The sequence below is a fragment of the Sinohyriopsis cumingii genome, chromosome 2, assembly GCF_028554795.1.
Source record: "Sinohyriopsis cumingii isolate HCF-2022 chromosome 2, ASM2855479v2, whole genome shotgun sequence".
Classification (NCBI taxonomy): Eukaryota; Metazoa; Mollusca; class Bivalvia; order Unionida; family Unionidae; genus Sinohyriopsis; species Sinohyriopsis cumingii.
The window spans coordinates 105195845-105213927 of NC_142962.1; positions in this window are offsets into that span (position 1 = coordinate 105195845).

Consider the following 18083-nt stretch of genomic DNA (forward strand, 5'->3'; position numbering starts at 1 on the left):
TCGAAAGGAGAAGTGTTCTGCGACTGGACTTCTGTACAGCTCCTTTGTCATCCAATCAAATCTATGAAATTTGATCCTTTTGTGTTGCTTTCCAGTTTGTCCAGCATACTGAAGGCTACATATCTTACTTGTGATGAAATAAATTATATTATCTGGTTTGCACGTTTCATTTGGACTATGTATGTTCAGTTTTTTTGTTTTTGTTAGTCGCTGTGATAGAAATTGTGCTGGTCTCTATCACCTGTTGACAGGCTTTGTACCTTTTATTACCACAGGGCCAATTTTAGTAGGGTAGTCTTGGTTAGTGATTGGCATTAGCTTCGCCCTGACTAGGATGTCTTTTTGCAGCCGAAAGTTTCTTTTAAATAATTCTCAGAGTTTGCTAATTTGTCATCCAATAGCATATACTTGTATCTATGGGGGTCCTGAGTGGTCTAAAGCGCTCTCTGTTACGGATCACTGCCATCTCACCTGTCTGCGTGGGTTCGAGTCTCGGGTTCGGCCAATGTGGGTATGCGAGAAAGGTTGCCAGTAGCTTCTCGTGGGTCGGTGGTTCTTTCCGGGGTTTTCCCGGGTTCTTCCTCCACCATTAATGCTGGCCGCCATGTAGAGCCAATCGTGTGCTGAAAAATGGCGTTAAATCCCACAACAACATAATTGCATATATATCAATGAAATATCTGGGATATAATTTGCGCTCAAATAAATATATATATTTGCGTTGTGACTCGTCGATTTCTAGGTCAGTATCAAGTATTTTTCAGCATCCGCATCAAATTGAAAAAAATCAGAACAAATTAAAAAATAGTAATATTCCAGTAGAAATAGTAATGTAGAGTTTGTAACTTCATCGGCTTTTCTGTGTTGTTTTGTTTGTTTGTTTATTTGTTTTGTGCTGTGTATTTCCCTTTTGAAAAAGACTCATTTAGAATCGAAGGCGCTAATTAGATACCAATTTTGCACTGTTCGTGAGAGAGAGAGCAGCAGAGGGGGGGAACAGACCAAAAGCTTTTTGCACAATAAGCCCTCCCCACGGAAACTATTCGATAGAGGGCTTATTTCGACGAAATAAACCCTTCTATTCAGAATACAGGACAAAAAAAAATGTCCCAAAAAAACTCGTTGAGTTTCCAGGGACAAACTCGTTGAATTTGCACTGGCAATTTGGGTTACTTCAATAAATCTGAAACAGTTTCCGTGGCGGGGTTCGTTATTGAAAAATCCATGGGGTCGGGTCCAGCCCCCCCCCCCCCTGCTGCTCTACGAAAACATTTTTATGTTAACCATACAATGTATCAAGTCCAATACGGTATCTTGTTCTGGGATCGTGTAAATTTATTGTCACAAATCCGTGAGGTTTTCTTTGAGCATGACTGAAGAAATTTTTAAATTTATTTAAATCCATATCGCCACCACACCAGGTTTGATGAATATTTCTCAGTGTATGTGTATCAACTCCATTGAATATCGCAAGAAGATTACAATTATCCCTGATTACTTTAGGAATTTGTGTATAACGCTGAGTAACATAAATCACATCAGTGTTTTTGTGACGTCCCCGGGAAAATATTCTTGCGGGATTTTTTTGCTTGTCCAACATAACATCATCATGCACTACTAGGTTGTTAATTGATTCATCAAGATCCTCGACGCTGGGAGCTTCTTCGATATCAGTGATAAATTCAACTACTTCCTCGCCGTCTTTACTCAGCGCGCTTGCACTCTCATTAAAATCTTTTATAACATTATAGCATCGCTGATCATCTACAGATGGTGCTACCAAATACAGCTTATCCCACTTCATCCACTTCATTATCATGTTCAACAGCAGTTGCGTTTTACCCGATCCTGACGGTCCTATGATGATCATTCTGATAGAGTTTGGTAGCACTGAATTATGCTTAACTGGCTCCTTTCTTCGCGTCGCAGAAAAATCTGTAATTTCCATTTGTATATAAGGAATAATAATTATGGATTTATATTGTGTGAAGTGTAAGGCACGAACCCCTACAAATGATCTAACAACCATTACAACAAAAAATAACAGACAAGCACTTTCTGGTAAGTGTACGCGATGTGGCACAAAAAAATTTAGATTTCAAAAAAAAAGCCTGACAAAGTCAGCGGAGGTGACATCGCAGCAACCCTCGGACGACTTCCAGGTACCCCTTGGGCTAAATATCCCGGAGAAAAACATCTCCCAGGATACAATTACTGCGGTCCAGGGACCCGACTAGATATCAGACTTGATGAACAATCTAAACCAAAACCGGGAGAGTATCCGATAAACGCTATTGATGCAGCGTGTCACATGCATGATGTTGCTTATCGAAGTAAAGATCTGCAAGACAGGCATATCGCGGATGTGAAATTAATTCACGCACTAAGCGCCATAAAAAATAAATCATTTAAGGAGTCACTCGCTAATTGGTTAATAAGATCAGCGATGAAATCTAAATTAGTATTAGGCGCTGGATAATTAAATAAAAATGGAAGCTATTTATTATTCCCCAATCGGATACTGGAGAGGTAACTCAGCAATTAATAAACTCGCCAACGCGGCATCAGTAACACGCGAGGTTGCCAAAAAATGGCTGTCAAAACAAGCAATATGGCAAATCTACTTACCACCACCTCGACAAATCAACTTTGCACATTTTGATGTTAGTACCCCCAATGAAGTTCATCAGGCTGACATACTATTCCTGCCTCATGATACTGTCCGTAGAAAAACATACAAATACGCGCTAACAGTAGTTGATGTTGCCAGTAGATACAAAGAAGCAGAACCGTTAGCGACTAAAACAGCCGCTGAAGTTGCCTCTGCGTTTAAACGAATTTATCAGCGAGGACCTCTAAGCTGGCCCCGATTATTACAAGTTGATCCTGGTAAAGAATTTCAGGGCGCGGTATCATCACTGACAAAGCAGCATAACGTTGTTATACGACGAGGGCATACTGAAATTCATCGGGATCAGGCAATTGTTGAGCGATTTAATAGAACACTCGCTGAGAGATTATTCGGATACCAGTACGCGAGGGAATTCATTTACGATACGAGATCTCGTGAATGGGTTGCAAGACTGCCAAACGTGATAGCCGCACTGAATAATGAAATTACCAGAACAACAAACATGAGACCTGTAAATGCAATCACAAAAAAATATATACCCCGCGTCAGTACACGCAGATATGTTTCAACGCAGCCAGGGACGCTAGCGTCCCCACTGCTGGGTAATGTCACCGTTAGGTATTTATACGAACCAGGCGAACTAGAAGGAGGAAAAAAAAGAGCAACCGATCCCACATGGAGTGTTACTACACATAAGATATCCAGCATAACCAGATCAACTGGGAGAAACGCAATCTACAGATTAGATTCGACTGCTCCTCAACGCGGATTTAAACGCGAGCAACTTCAGGTGATTCCCACGGATACACAATTACCACCCCGATCACTAAAGTGATCCGCACTGAAGTGATTCAATCATTTAAATAACTGCAGCAACACCTCTGCGTCGGTTACACTCAAGACAGGTCAACATCACATTTTCACGTGTATGACCGCGACTGCTATCTATTCTATCTACGGTAAATTGTCTTGGGTCGTTTTTCGAATACTGCCACAGCAATAAACAATTACAACTCGCACAGTGATTATTCTGCTGTTGTTGTAATTGTATTACAAATTCAACATCCAAACTTTGTTTGGGATCAAACTCTCTACCATTTTTTTTGTCGCTCTGTTTGTAACCGGCTAATTTCTTTCTTATTGTATCATCAGCGATTGATCTGTTGATGCTGTCGTTGATAACATCATCTAATACAATTCTTTGTAACTGAGCTATCCTTCTTACTCTTGACACGGCTAAATAAACTAAATTTGACCACTCGATGCGATCATCAACAATCCAAACTGTTGTATCTGAAATAGTTAGTCCCTGCGAACTGTGGATGGTCATAGCGTATCCTAGCGTCCACGGGGATTTGCTCATTTTCAGTGCCTGTTCAACAGCATCAATATCAACGATAACAATATCATTTAATACTAAATTCTGTTTCTCCGTCCCTGACGCAGTCCCGCGCCCTGGAATATCAACATCAATATTCTGCAATCGCGTATCAGCTGGTCTATAACACAACGGCACTGGCAACATGGGAAATTTCTTCTGATGTAACTGAAATAACCGCTGCTGAAGTGTGTCCCTGACTATCTTTCTACTTGCCACAATTAAATCGCCTGGTTTCCACGTTTCCCAAAAGTCGCTCAGCTCCGTCTCTGGAATTATTTCACGCATTATCTCACACTGGACTTTATTGGTTTGTAGCCTGATCAACGCCTTAAACTCTTTCAGCGTTTCATCGAGTGCTCTAACATCGTTAGTTATTTCCTCATAATAATCTACAAAAGTTTTCAGCCACTCGTGTGGAGATTCACCTGTAAATGGCGGTGGTTGACCATGATCGCCGCACATCACCACTGCGGTATTTTTCTTTAGCAACCAATCCAGAAACTGTTTTAATATATCTAACGGCACAGTGTCTATCTCATCCCAGATTATTTTCTCGGGAATATATTTCGTTCCCATTCGTTCAGGTGTCCACGTGCCGCCGCTGTATTTGAAAAAACTGTGATACGTGCACGCGTTAACATCCCGTTGTCTCATCTCCCTGGCAAGTCTGTGTGTGGGTGTTAGCACAATCATGTCAGAGTTTCTAAATAATTCAATCGCCCGAGTTGTCTTACCAGAACCACCAGGGCCGTTTAGATAAACTGTTTTGTGTCTTGTAACAGGATCGTGCACCGGCGGAGACAACGAAACCGTCGAAGACATTTCTGCGCTGCGATACTCATCCACGATTTCAACGTCAGCTGATTCACAATATCCTTGTAACATTTCATTCTTTATTCTCCACGAGCCCCACGATGGATCATCCGATATAACATTATCCAACAGCGCTGAGTGTTTTTTATCGATATAAAATGAATCCGTTGCAACTCTCACTGCGACAACAGGGAATCTATTAATCATCGACAACAAATTTATGGATACATAAGCTAGCATCGAAGATCTCAAATGTGTGTACTGAGATGATTCTCCGTCGATATAACTAAAAACAGTCCCTAGTTTTTCCCCGTTTGACAGAAACACATCTTCGCGGTTACAGAACATGTTGTTCGTGGCTGCATCAGCGACAACAAGATCCAATTCAGTCTTGTCCATGATTAATCGACTGTGATGTTGTTTATGATCATACGCTCCACCTTGAGTGAATTTCCCTATTATTCTTCGTCCTAGATCTTTTGCTGTGCTTTCGTCATTTCTGAGTTTGTTTTTAAGTACTTCAGGAGCTTTCTTGATGATAGCGTCGATAGAAGTTTCTGGATATTCTCGTGACCAATCTTCGATGACTTCTTCTAACGTAACCGGCGTTGGAGTTGGCAACCAAACTTCGGTTTGACGACAATAACATATAATCGCTTCGCTGACCGTCAGCGACAACAGTATTCGACTGTCAAGCATGTATCGCAATAACACTATCGGTGCCCATCGCTTCTCAACGAAATGTCTGCCAAACCAAACATAACACACAGGATGTAAATCCTTAGCGAATTTAAACGACGACACACAAGCAAATCCGGTCAAGTCAAAATCAGGCAATGGTCCGTTTACAGCAACTCTTGTCATCGAGTTTGTAACGTGGCCAAACCGTTTAAAATATTCGCTGCATTCTCCACGCCCAAGGAAACTTCCTGGATAACACGCCGTCATGTCCACGGATATCATACCGCAGTGATCATACTGAGTATTCCACAAACCGCCGTGTCCGTATTCGACACAGCTCTGTTGGATATCCGCAAGAAAACTTTTCGGAGTTGGTCTCCATGAATTTCGTTCCCGGGCTACATGTGCGGCAACACCCGGGACAGTAAAACAGTGTGTCAGTAATGTATCAGTGTTGCCCGCATGATATTTTTCTGCGAGTTTTTTCATTTCCTGCTGTAACGCCGTTGTTCTATATATTTCCCCGTCGGGTCTCACAAACTGATCATATTCTCCATCTTCGGTACTTCTGAATAACCACACAGACACCGGATCGGTTTTACTTATCTGATAAATAAAATCAAACATACCCGTGGAGTGCCTCGCACTCTCCCCGTTAGCGGTTCCCTTGCGAGGCAATTCCGGATAATACTTCACAACACGGTCTCGCGGGAATATCCTAACCGAGTCAGTCCAGGCGTGACTGTTATGATCGATAATAGTTATTGGTGTTCCACGGGAATTGTATTTACACTCATACAATACCTCACCGGTTAACGATGAAACCGTTATAGGAAATTTTAGTAATCGCTCTAGCTCAGCAACATCATTTATTGACGCTCCTTTATCCGCTACTCGTGTCGCCCACGCTGTTATTTTAGTTTGTCTTAGCGGTGTTAGGCCGTTTTCTCGCATTGCATTTTTAAAATGTTCCATTACTCGCTCAGCTACACAATTCATCTTTGACTCTGTCAACGGCGACACCTTCATCGGTTTGAGTTTATCAACGCGTGGTTTCTTCATCGGATAAATTCCATAAATGACTGCGGTCACAGGATACGCTCTGGCATAATATGGTATATCAATCCCAACAAGTACTCCCGGTTTTGAGTCTTTACTTAACAGAACGGTTTTTCCACCCCCTCTGGCATCAAGAACAGGGTCTAGTTTGTCTCTGATAATCCACGTTTCGTCGCCGACTCCAACAATAAATTTTATCTGTATGAAATATCTTCTATCGTCGAGATACCCAATTATGTTACGCGCGATTGTATCGTTCATGGTAGCATCAATGATAATGCCCGCGTCGGGGATAATTTTATACGTAGAGAACACATGTCCGGCACCATCACGACGAAACTCTTCTTTGGCGTTCTTGATAACACCAATTACCGTTGCTAACTCTCTTCGTCGTGGATCAGCGGTTAACCGGTCAAGATCGAATCGAGAACCTGCGGGTTTTATTCTGGATAGTCTTTCAAATTCCTCCATATTATAATTAAGACAAGTATTTAAATAGACAAAAATATTATATATAATGAACGGAAACTCAAAGAGTTTCTCATGCAAGTGGATTAAACTAAATTCATCAGCGCCGTGTAGCAAACCCTGCAGAGGCGAATACTGTGGACAACATGCTCAACAGGTCCGCGGTGGGAGTCTAGGACCGATACCGTGTATCAGATGCGGCATTGGAGTACGAGGAAAAACTCAATTATGTTCAGCGTGTGGTGGAAAACGCTATCGAGAACTAAAACGGTATTATGATAAAAAAAATCCAGATAACGCTCTCACGGAGCGTGATTACATAAATAAGTTTTCAGGCAAATTATGAATTAGACAAATGATTTGCTTATAGTATAATGAATCAAGAATTCGTCCCCGAACAAGAATTTGTTTCACATCCAACTATTCCAAATTATGAGGCAAACCGAGATGGCATAGTACGACACTGCACGCGAAGACGACCAGTTGGTACAGTTGATAATGCTGGTTATTCAAGATTTACTGCCACGTGCTCAAAGAGGTATTTATGTCATCGTTTCGTCTATGAATGTTTCTTTGGAGTGATCCCTAAGGGTTTTGTCATTGATCACATTAACGGTAACATACTTGATAACTCTATAAACAATCTTCGCGCGGTCACTCAGAGCAAGAACTGCCTACTGGATAACACAGGGCGTTGTAAAACAGTTGCAAGAAGAGCTATTAAATCTATAAACGCAGGTGAAGAAATTGTATTCCAGTCAATAAACGCCGCCGGTAGGTATTTCGGTATTTGTCCACCTGTTGTACAGCAGGTCGCAACCGGGATCTACAAAACAGCATTTTCAAAGAAGCTCAAACAGAAGATTTCATTCTGTTATATAACTCTTATCGTTGACACAAACGACGATAACTCCTCCACGAGTGTGTAACGCTTTGCAGAGTTGTCGTTGCTGGTCAGAGGATTTGCTCCCCCTAAGAAAGCCACCTTGATAAAATATTTTATCGAGTTCATAACATGTAATCATTTATTTACCGTAGAATATATATTTTTTTACAAACAATATCCTCGTTTTACTGAATATATCCGACTGTTTTGCTCTTCTGTGCTTGTTATATGACCGCGCTCGAGAAAACATACAATTAAAATATTTTAAACAAGTCCCGCCCACTGCTAGAGCGAATTTCCAACTCGCAAGTAACAGTTGGGTTATATACGAAATCGCTCCCTAAGACCTTTGGGTCGATCGAAAGTCAGCACGCGCAAGCAAAACCATAAATTTAATCCGCCAATGGCGGGTGTCTTTTGTGCACCATCCAATGGTCGATTCAATGGATGGTTTTGCTCTGCTGCTGACCGTAGAAAATGACCCACCTGTGTATGTTTGTGTCGTCATAGGATAAGGTCTTAGGATAAGTTAGGATAAGATTACATGTTCATTGTGCCTTTACTTGCTGTCATACTCGAATCAGAGGTAAAGGTTGTTTGTGTTGTCAAATAAATGTTTGCCGGGCCTGCTAGAGAACTCGATCCTAGAAGCCAGGGCTGTCTCGTCTTGTAAATAAATGTGCCTCTGAGTCACTTGGCAGTCAGAGGGGTCCGTCCTTAGGATAAGTTACGTGTTATATGTTTGTCCTTGTTAATTCACTAAACACGTCCTCGCGCCTATAGAACGTTATTTTACGATCTAGAGGCTCTTGCAGGGGATAAAGTGTTTCGTGTTACATGTTGTATTGTCATGTCGGAAGCAGTCCTCGTGGGGTTCTAGAACGTTATTTGACGATCTAGGCCCTTGCAGGGGATAAATGTTTCCGACTGTCTCGTTTTGTTTTTTGGCGATGCTAGCATCGCTCACGCTAGCGTTTCTCATGCAAAGTGTTTCTATTAAAAATATAAAAATATATAATAATATGAATCACGAAAATATAAATACCATACTTGTTGAAATTAAAGAATTACAACAGCGAGGTTTTAATATTTTACTAGACACTGAAACAATTATGTCAGATTTTGAATCCTTGAATGAGCTATCACGGTTGGGGAAGAACAATCTCCCTGCCAGATATAGGTTCATTAAGGGTTTGCAAGATCGCATTTACAGATCACTTGCCACGGTAACTGAAAATCAGGTATCTGAATTTATTCCACTGTGCCGTGCAGTTGAGAAGATTCGTCTTGGATTGTCATCCGAGTATGAGACTCGAAAATTAATTAGCACCAGGGTGAGACGGTTAAAAGGTTATATAAAGAATCTAGACACGGAAATGCCTTGCATTTCTGACGAAAATACTAGTGTTTCTGACTACGAGGCCGACAAGGAAGTATAAACCGCCGCGTGTGACTCACAGCACAAAGTGAAAGTAGAACCTGAGAAACGCTAGCCCCCCCCGCTTAAGTGTAAAGCACATTTTCACGGTAAAAAAAAAGTGTATTATTTTTTTTGCCCTTGGAAACTCAAAGCATTTCTCTGGAAGTCCAAAGGACTTCTCAGAGGGCGTTTTCAGATTTTGGAAATGTTTTACATTTTCAGGATTTGCTTAAGCGTTTCAACATCAATACAACAATGAGAATAGTTCATAATCTGTTCTCGTTGACACCAAACTATGATCATATGATTTTGCTGTAGCTGTGTTAATTGTGACGGAGTTAACAGGAAGTCTTCGTCGCCGTACACGTCAACGATTATTTTAACGGGGAAATACTGTTCCCGTAGGGTTCCCCTAGGGGGCTGTCCCGAGAAACTCAAAGAGTTTCCAAATGCGGTTTTTATTGCCTCGTGAAGAATTTGCTTATCATGAATATGAACTCGTGCGTGAATGTATTCACACATTATACACAACTGTTTTTTTTTAAATGCGCGCTTGAGGAGAAACTCCTCGACGAGAAACTCTTCGAGTTTCCAACGATGCCGGTTTTGATAACCACTTGGCGATGCTAGCACGAGAAACTCTTCGAGTTTCCACGCCCAGTAGAGCATTTTAGGATTTCACCAGTAAGTTCACGGAGACAGTCTCGCCACGCAGGTCCAACAAATTCCCCCGTTGGTCGGTGAGTTTGAAATTTATCGTTGACAACCACCGGTTATGACACCGCAGATAGACCGGATTGATTGGTTCTTGCACAATCAGAAAACCAGGGGGGTCTTTTGGTGTGAACGTATACAGGATAAACCCCTGTTGGGCCGTCGTAGTATCTGATGCGCTGTAACTGCCATCGATGACGTCACATACAAGATTGACCGCAATAACATCTGTGATATTTACGATCCCGGGTGAGATGTGTCTGCCGTCCGCGGTAGTACTGTTGTCGTGTCTTAAAATAACAGGTTGTGGTTTTGTTCGCGTGTACGCGGCAAGAATATCTTCGAAAGATTCCGCGATGAGATCCTGGACTGATTTTCTCAGCGTGTGCGCGTTATATCCAGGAAATTTAAAATTTGGAATATCCTTCACGGGAATACCATATTTAGTTGCAAATTCTAATCTAGTTTGCTGTCCATATTCCCCAAAGACATTCCGAGGATCCTCCTTTAACGCATCCGGATCCCCGGCATCCAACAACAACTGAATTATTTTTAGATTTATGATTTCCATCGCGGATGCGAGTTTGTTTAGTTTTTCTATGGTTGTGATAATGTCACCGCGTGGTCTTGTCGTATCGGAAATATAATCTTGAAAATATTTCCGCAACAATTGTAGCTGTTGCTGATGTTCGGTCTTGATCGGAATAAAAAATTTAGATTCTATATCATCAAATTTGTAAATATCTGCTATGTGGGTTCCATCATCACGTGGAACCTCGATACTCCAAAAATTGAATATATCATTTGGTGGCCTAAGATTTCCTTTTCCTTTCCTTCCTTTTGTTAGTAATCTATCTGCAAGGGAAAAATAATTGCTGTACACGAGGTCGTGTATTTCTTCCTTGGTGGTCTCGAAATCAGATTTCGATGGCGGTTCCGGACTCCGGGGGACCTCGGGTCGGGATCGTGGCCATCCTAATACGGTCCGAATTGAGCTGTTGTAAATATCCACGGCGTATCCCGGTGTTGAGATTTCAATGACCGCAGACAGCGTTGGTTCGTGCGCGGTCACAGATATTTTGGCTTCCTTGCCGGTGATTCGTTTTATTTGGCGTTGTATCTCATTGTTGATTTCTTCGATCTGATAACTCCCAGTGGGAAGTGTAATTGTATCCCAGTCAAGTTCATCCTGTTCCGAGTCGGCTTTGCTTTTCCACGAAAACACAAACGAATTATTTGGCTGCTGACCACCAAATAATGCCGCTCTGACATTAGGCCAGCTGTGATACACACTGAGCTTTGCCAACGCGATTTCGTTCACACGAATTGGAGTTCGAAAATTAATACCGAATTCTGGTGTCGTCGAGGACACTGAGATCATTGTGGTCCTTACCGGTGTTGTGTTTGTGACTATTTGTTGAAGCAGTTCTTGTGACATTATTTATTTGTTTAGTTTTCAAATAGTCATTGTACGCATCTGACATTAGTTTGAATTCAGAATCTGATATCGACGTAGCGTCGCTACTTTGCACGTCTAACGATGATGATATCAGCGATGATAATTTCTGATATGCGGTCGTGGCTGTATTTAATTTTGTCGTGTAATCGTGTAATTTTGTGTTAGCACATGATGATATTTTTTTTGCTATGATGCCGAAAACTCCTGCCGCGGTAGTGGTCGTACAAACACAGATCGTGGCAGCGACTACTGCTGTTACCGGAGTGACCGCTGATAATACTACTCCCGCGGATGCAACAACGGCGGATACTGAATAAACCATAACGTCTAACACTGTTATGCGTCTGCGGTATTTTTTTACCTTTCGACTGGTTACTTCGATGACAGTTTTTAACTCAGATTGCCACTCACGGACTTGATTGTATCTATACGCGGATGCTTCCATTATTACTTTACCCGGTGACCAATTAAGGTGTTTCGGCGACAAATTCCAGACAATACCAGTAATTGACTGTGGCTAATCCTTCCCGATTTTCGGCTTCCAGCGTAAAAGTTTCTTCGGTTCTTTTGTTTATCACCACAGACGCAACTCGGGAAAACTTGCTAGTTAAATCATGTCTGGTAGAAATCTTAAATTCTACAGCAGAGAGTACTGTCAGTCTGTATATTCCAGTAACATCTGCAGTATGTGTAATAGTCTTGTTTTGTTGTGACCATGTTTCCCTTCCTGATTTTATCGTACACACAAGGTTTTTTGGGGTTACTCCGGCAGGAATTTTAATTAAATTAAATTTTTCCATTATCTGCGGAATTCCATTTACTACGTTATCTAATGTTTCCTTAATTTCGGTGAGTTTCATACTGACGGCATTAGGTTTCCCGAAGAACTCATCTACGGTGTTAAGAACGTTTCTGCGAAGTCTTCCAAACTGGGTCACATGAACATCATACTCAGCTCGTAACGTGGATAATTTGGTATCTATGACGCTGTCGGCTGTGTCCACATACTGTTTGTTTGCTGCATCGTCGTTCGAGGCTGGATCTCTGAGTACGGTTATTTTGTTGCCGTTCATGCTGAGTTCGCCTGTCATCGTGTCACCGGCTTTTTTCACACATTTATCAACACCTTTATCAATACTGTCTTTGATGCTTGCGATTGATATGTTCGAGTCCTTGATCCGGCCGCCATCACTAAATGCAACGAAGTTATCCTTGGTAGCTCCAAGAACTCTGCGAATTATATCATTCCACTTAATGTTGCTCGTTCTTAGTTTTCCTTGCCTGTCTTGGAAAATAGCAACTTCATCTGGGTCAACTCCAGCTATATTCAAAAGATTATCGACTTCATCTCGGGTCGCATATTTTGAGAGATCAGCATCTGTGCTTGGTTTACCTCTTCGTGTGAAAGGTCTTCCGTAAATATCCACCATTATTCTTATTGCTGTTTTTCAAATGCTAGCATGGGAAACGCTAGCGTTTCTCGATGCGGTATATTCATACATTACCTTATGAGGAGGAGTTGCTGGATTTCTTGAGATTGCATCAAGAACATTTAAAACCTCGTTCCCACAAATGGGCGGATCAATTAATGTTTGTGTTGGTAGCGTCGACTGCCACACTGGAATTGAAAATCCTTCGGATTTCTTGGAGAATCTGCTGTTGAGAGTGCGAGGCACTCCGCGGACATACTTGAGAAACTCAACTGGCGGTGCTAAACCGTACGAATCAAAATAGATAATTCCACGTGGATCGATCGCGTAAGCAACCCAGTGAGTTCCCGGACCATCTTTGTTGTCGAGATTGATAATGCCAGTTTCTGGATTATTCGGTCGTTGCGGTAATTGATCTCGCATAAATACTCCTCTGAAATGTTTTACACGCAATTTTTTAACAGCATCGAGTAAATCAAAATTGCTCAACGGCGTTAGAATTTTTTTGGATACCATGATGGTGGAGTTCCTGGTAGTCTTAGACCGCGTCCCTTTTTTTTCTTGTATCCTTTTCCCGTTGCCTTTTTTAGTGCCATTCCAGCTGCAGTTCCAACTGCACCAAGTGCTGCTGCCTTTGCTACGGCTGGTGCTGCTGCTGCAATCAATGCCGGTATTGCTGCGAGAAGAGGAAATATTCCACCGGTTTTAGTCATGTCCTTGATAGCTGCAGCAGAGAAATCAAGTCGGACACCGGTTTTTGCTGTTAGTGCCTTATTAAAATGTTTAAGCTGAGTATTAGTCAACGACAATTTGTTTGGACCACCAACAAGTTGATCTCGTTTTAGTGTTATTGATGTCCCGCACGTGCTTGCGTTCTTTGATTGCAATTTCTTCGTTTGACCGGAAGTCAAGGTGACATTAACATGACTGTATGACATTATATCCTAAGTTTGATTTTAATTGCGTTACATATTCTCGATTGGAGCGTCGATGACCCTCATTCGTCCGCCAACACCTTCAAGCAGCATTGCTTTATCGGAGAGTATGACAGCAATCGCTCTGTAACCACCAGCAGGAACACCTACACGAGCTCGGAAATGTAGGTCGACAACAGATTGTTTAACCAGATCAAGATGTTCCAGCGAAAAGTAATAAATCGGATATAAACTCATAAAGTCTCGCTGTGATATTTGCAGGCCAGTGTCTACATTAAGGTCGCGCCCCATAAATGACATCAGACGATGATACGCGCGTGCGACACGATGATGTTCGAAATCTATTAATATATCCTCAGATGGCTCCTGATGCCCATTTATTCTCAACGAAACTTCAGAAACTCCAAGTGTATCAAATACCATTGGATTTCTTTCCTGGCTATCTGTTCTAGCACGGTATTGAAATGCAATGAAAATATGTCGTGGTGCTGATACTCCTTGTTGCGATGATATATGCCATGTAAACAACCCACCGTGATCACCCTGAATAACGTCTGTGGTTGTTGTTTTCCAGGATAGTAGTGATTTACCGCCCGTGTCCATGAAAGACAACAGTCGTTGTTCTTCTGTGATTGACGGAGACAACACTGGCATCCACAACCACAGTTTAGTTAGTATTACCTGACCAGGGGCAACAGCAGCATCTCGCCAGATAGCGTCATTATCATCAGGTTTTCGCACAAGTACAACTGTGTGTTTGGCACCGAATATGACCTTGTGGACATCTCTGCAGAATCCAAAGATGTGAGACAATGGAATCACACCTGAGAACTCTTCATCTCCACTTAACATCGATCTACGTGTTGCAAAACCCAAATTAAAATTTTCGTTCATCGATGTAACTGTGTCACCGGCATTATTCATTGTTACATTCCTGTTCTCGGGGCTGTCGGTTATATCCTTTGCAAACATCATTGATGGTCCGGCTGATCTGGTGTAATCATCCGAGTATCTCGCCAACCCGAGAATTGTTGTGGCAACGTCGACGTTATCATGAATTGTTTCAATTTCTTTTCCATCTATCATGTAAATAGCGGATTTAAATAACGTCATGATGCCGTTGTTAACAAATCCAACTCGGTCGCCGATTCCGTAGCCGGTGTTATCATTCTTTAAAAGCCTACCTTCAACTTCGATGAAGGCCTCAGCGGGCAAGAAGTATCTACTTGTATCCTGGACCTGTAGTTCAATTCTTCCGCGTTGGTTAGGATCACGTGCTTCATAAGAATAATATTGAAAATCACGTACAGAATCATCTTTAAGTACTGGTTTGGACATATCAAACGCGTCATTGGATTTTCGTGCAAACATTATTATTATTTGTGATGATCTAATTAAAATGTTATCGTCACCGGAAACCACTACCAGCTATCAAATTAGCAGTTACACTATCTTGCAACGCTTTGGAGGTAATTCCTGCTGTTGCGATCTCAGCTAATTTCTGATTTACGGCCTTATTTACTACGCTACTAACATTTGCCGGCATAGCTTCAGTGGATGGTAGTTTTACTGGCGCGGACCTCTTGACTGGGGTTTTTTTTTGTATCAGCTGTGCTAGTCGATCCTTGATTGATTGAAATGCTTTCCCGGCAAGACTACCAACAGTGCCAATGGCTTTATCCTTGACAACATCAGCGGCTTTCATCGCGAATTGTTTTGCTAACGGTCCAGCTTTCGGAGCGATTCTTGTGACTAAATCCCTAACAACATCACCGACTCCATCTCCGTAAACAACCTCGTATACTGGTAATCGTGAGTTTACTACTCTGACACTTCTTGGTCTGCGAAAAGAATCGTGTAGTATCATTTTATTTAATTATTGTTTATCTAACTGAATTTGCTAGCAAATTTAATTATTAGTCGCTGTGGTAACCGTCTGCGAGTTCATCAATGAGTCCCCGGTATGTACTTATATCCATAAGACCACGCTGAAATAGTCGCTGACAGATACCTGCGGCCTCATTTATAATTTCCGGAGAGTTGTTTCCGGCGCGTTTTCCTCCGATGAGAACTTCTAGTCTAGACACATCGTTGACGACGCTATCAGGACAGATGTGGTTATTATATCCGCTGCCTGTTTTCCCCTGTTGTTGTTCTAATTCAGCAATTTTTTTTTCTATTGCGCTAATTTCTTCTCCCTTTTTGGTGTGTTGATCAATTGCGGCTTGGTATGCATCCTTATTTTTCTTATATCTTTGGTCCTGTTTCCATTTTTCTTCTACATCTTTTTGAAGATCGAACTTTTCCCTCACCAGGTTATCTCTTTTTATGAGTAATTCTTTTAGTGTTGGTTCGGGCGGCGGAATGGGCGACAAAACAGGAGTGGAAAAATCATCATCGTCATCGGGAGCGCTAGCGCCCATTTGTTCACGCGATAAAAATTCAGGCACTGGATCGGGCAGTGTCATTTGCGGGGTCTTTTTTAGAACTTGTGTTTTCCGAGTTGGTTTTTTATGTCGCTTTGTCTGTCGCATTTGGACATCAAATCGATCTGATCCTGACATATACTCTCGATAAAATACATCACTGGTATCTAACCGTTCGATACCCTGTTTTATTTTATAAATTCCATCGAGAAATTGTTGTTTAGATACATTTTTATTAGGATCTTTTATAAACTTTTCTCGAGAGTGATAAGCCCTAGCAGCTTCAGTACCAAAAGCAATTATTTCATCTCTATTTCTGACTGGACGATTTTTAATTTCATCCACAAAACCTTCAACAAAATCCGTTTTATAATTAAATCCTTTGATTGGTTTCGGTTGAGCCTTCTTAAGTTCTTCTATCGCTTGAAGAAGACTTTGTTGCGGTTTATCAGGATCAGGTTTTCCTATGATAGCAGTTTTTATTGTTTCAGTAGCTTTGGTCACGGGTTTAAATAATTCCTCCGCGGATTCTGCAAAGCCTTCCCGTGCTTGCTGTCTTAGTTGTAATTTTTGTTTGACGGAATCACGGACAGGAAGAAATTTCTGAATTGCTTCGAGACGTTCTCGAGCTAATCTAGTAGTAAGTGCTTCTCCGATATTTGCCATTATTTATTTGTCAATGATTTAATTCCGCTAACATAAAAATGTTTTTCCTTGGAAACTCATTTCGTAGAGCAGCAGGGGGGGGGGGGGGCTGGACCCGACCCCATGGATTTTTCAATAACGACCCCCGCCACGGAAACTGTTTCAGATTTATTGAAGTAACCCAAATTGCCAGTGCAAATTCAACGAGTTTGTCCCTGGAAACTCAACGAGTTTTTTTGGGACATTTTTTTTTGTCCTGTATTCTGAATAGAAGGGTTTATTTCGTCGAAATAAGCCCTCTATCGAATAGTTTCCGTGGGGAGGGCTTATTGTGCAAAAAGCTTTTGGTCTGTTCCCCCCCTCTGCTGCTGAGAGAGAGAGAGAGAGAGAGAGACTTCCTACACAACCTTCAAATAATTGTTTTGTGATGCGACAAATAGTGTGTGACATTGAAACATGCATGTGAGGAACAGTTAACGTCGATGATTGCCAATCTGAGATTCACGGATCTGCATATATATAAGTGTATTGTTGTGATATGTGCTTTCTTTTATCTCACGCCGCCATGAAAGACCATATTCTTCCTTGTATAGAATGCATGTCCTTATCTACTGAGCATCTGGAGGAATCACGAGGCCATATTTACCGTATTCAGCCATATGTTTGTCAACCGTGAACCACATCATTTTAAGCAAATATATGTAACTTGCAATCATGACGATGGCGCAGTCGATATAAGCAAGAGTCAACAACTCGGATCAGGCAAGTGTTGCCAGTGAACTATGACCGTCTGCTCGTACTCGGACGCCTTCGGAGTGTGTGTGACTTGGATTTTTAACGTAGCTTTAGCAATTTTTCAGTCATATTGCTACGATGTTTGCAGTGTGGCAGTTTATGGTGATGTCTAGCACTGGGGCATCATGCCACATTATTCTGACACCAGGCCGACCAGTCCTAACACTAACCTCTTAATGCTGAGCGCCAGGCGAGGCAGCTGTTTGTACCATTTGGTATGACTCGGCTGGGAATCGAACCCACGACCTCCCGCATCTGAGGCGGACGCTCTAACCACTAGGCCACCGGAGCGGTCCGCCTTCGGAGTAAACCTTTCATTGTATCTTAGTTACCTTTTTG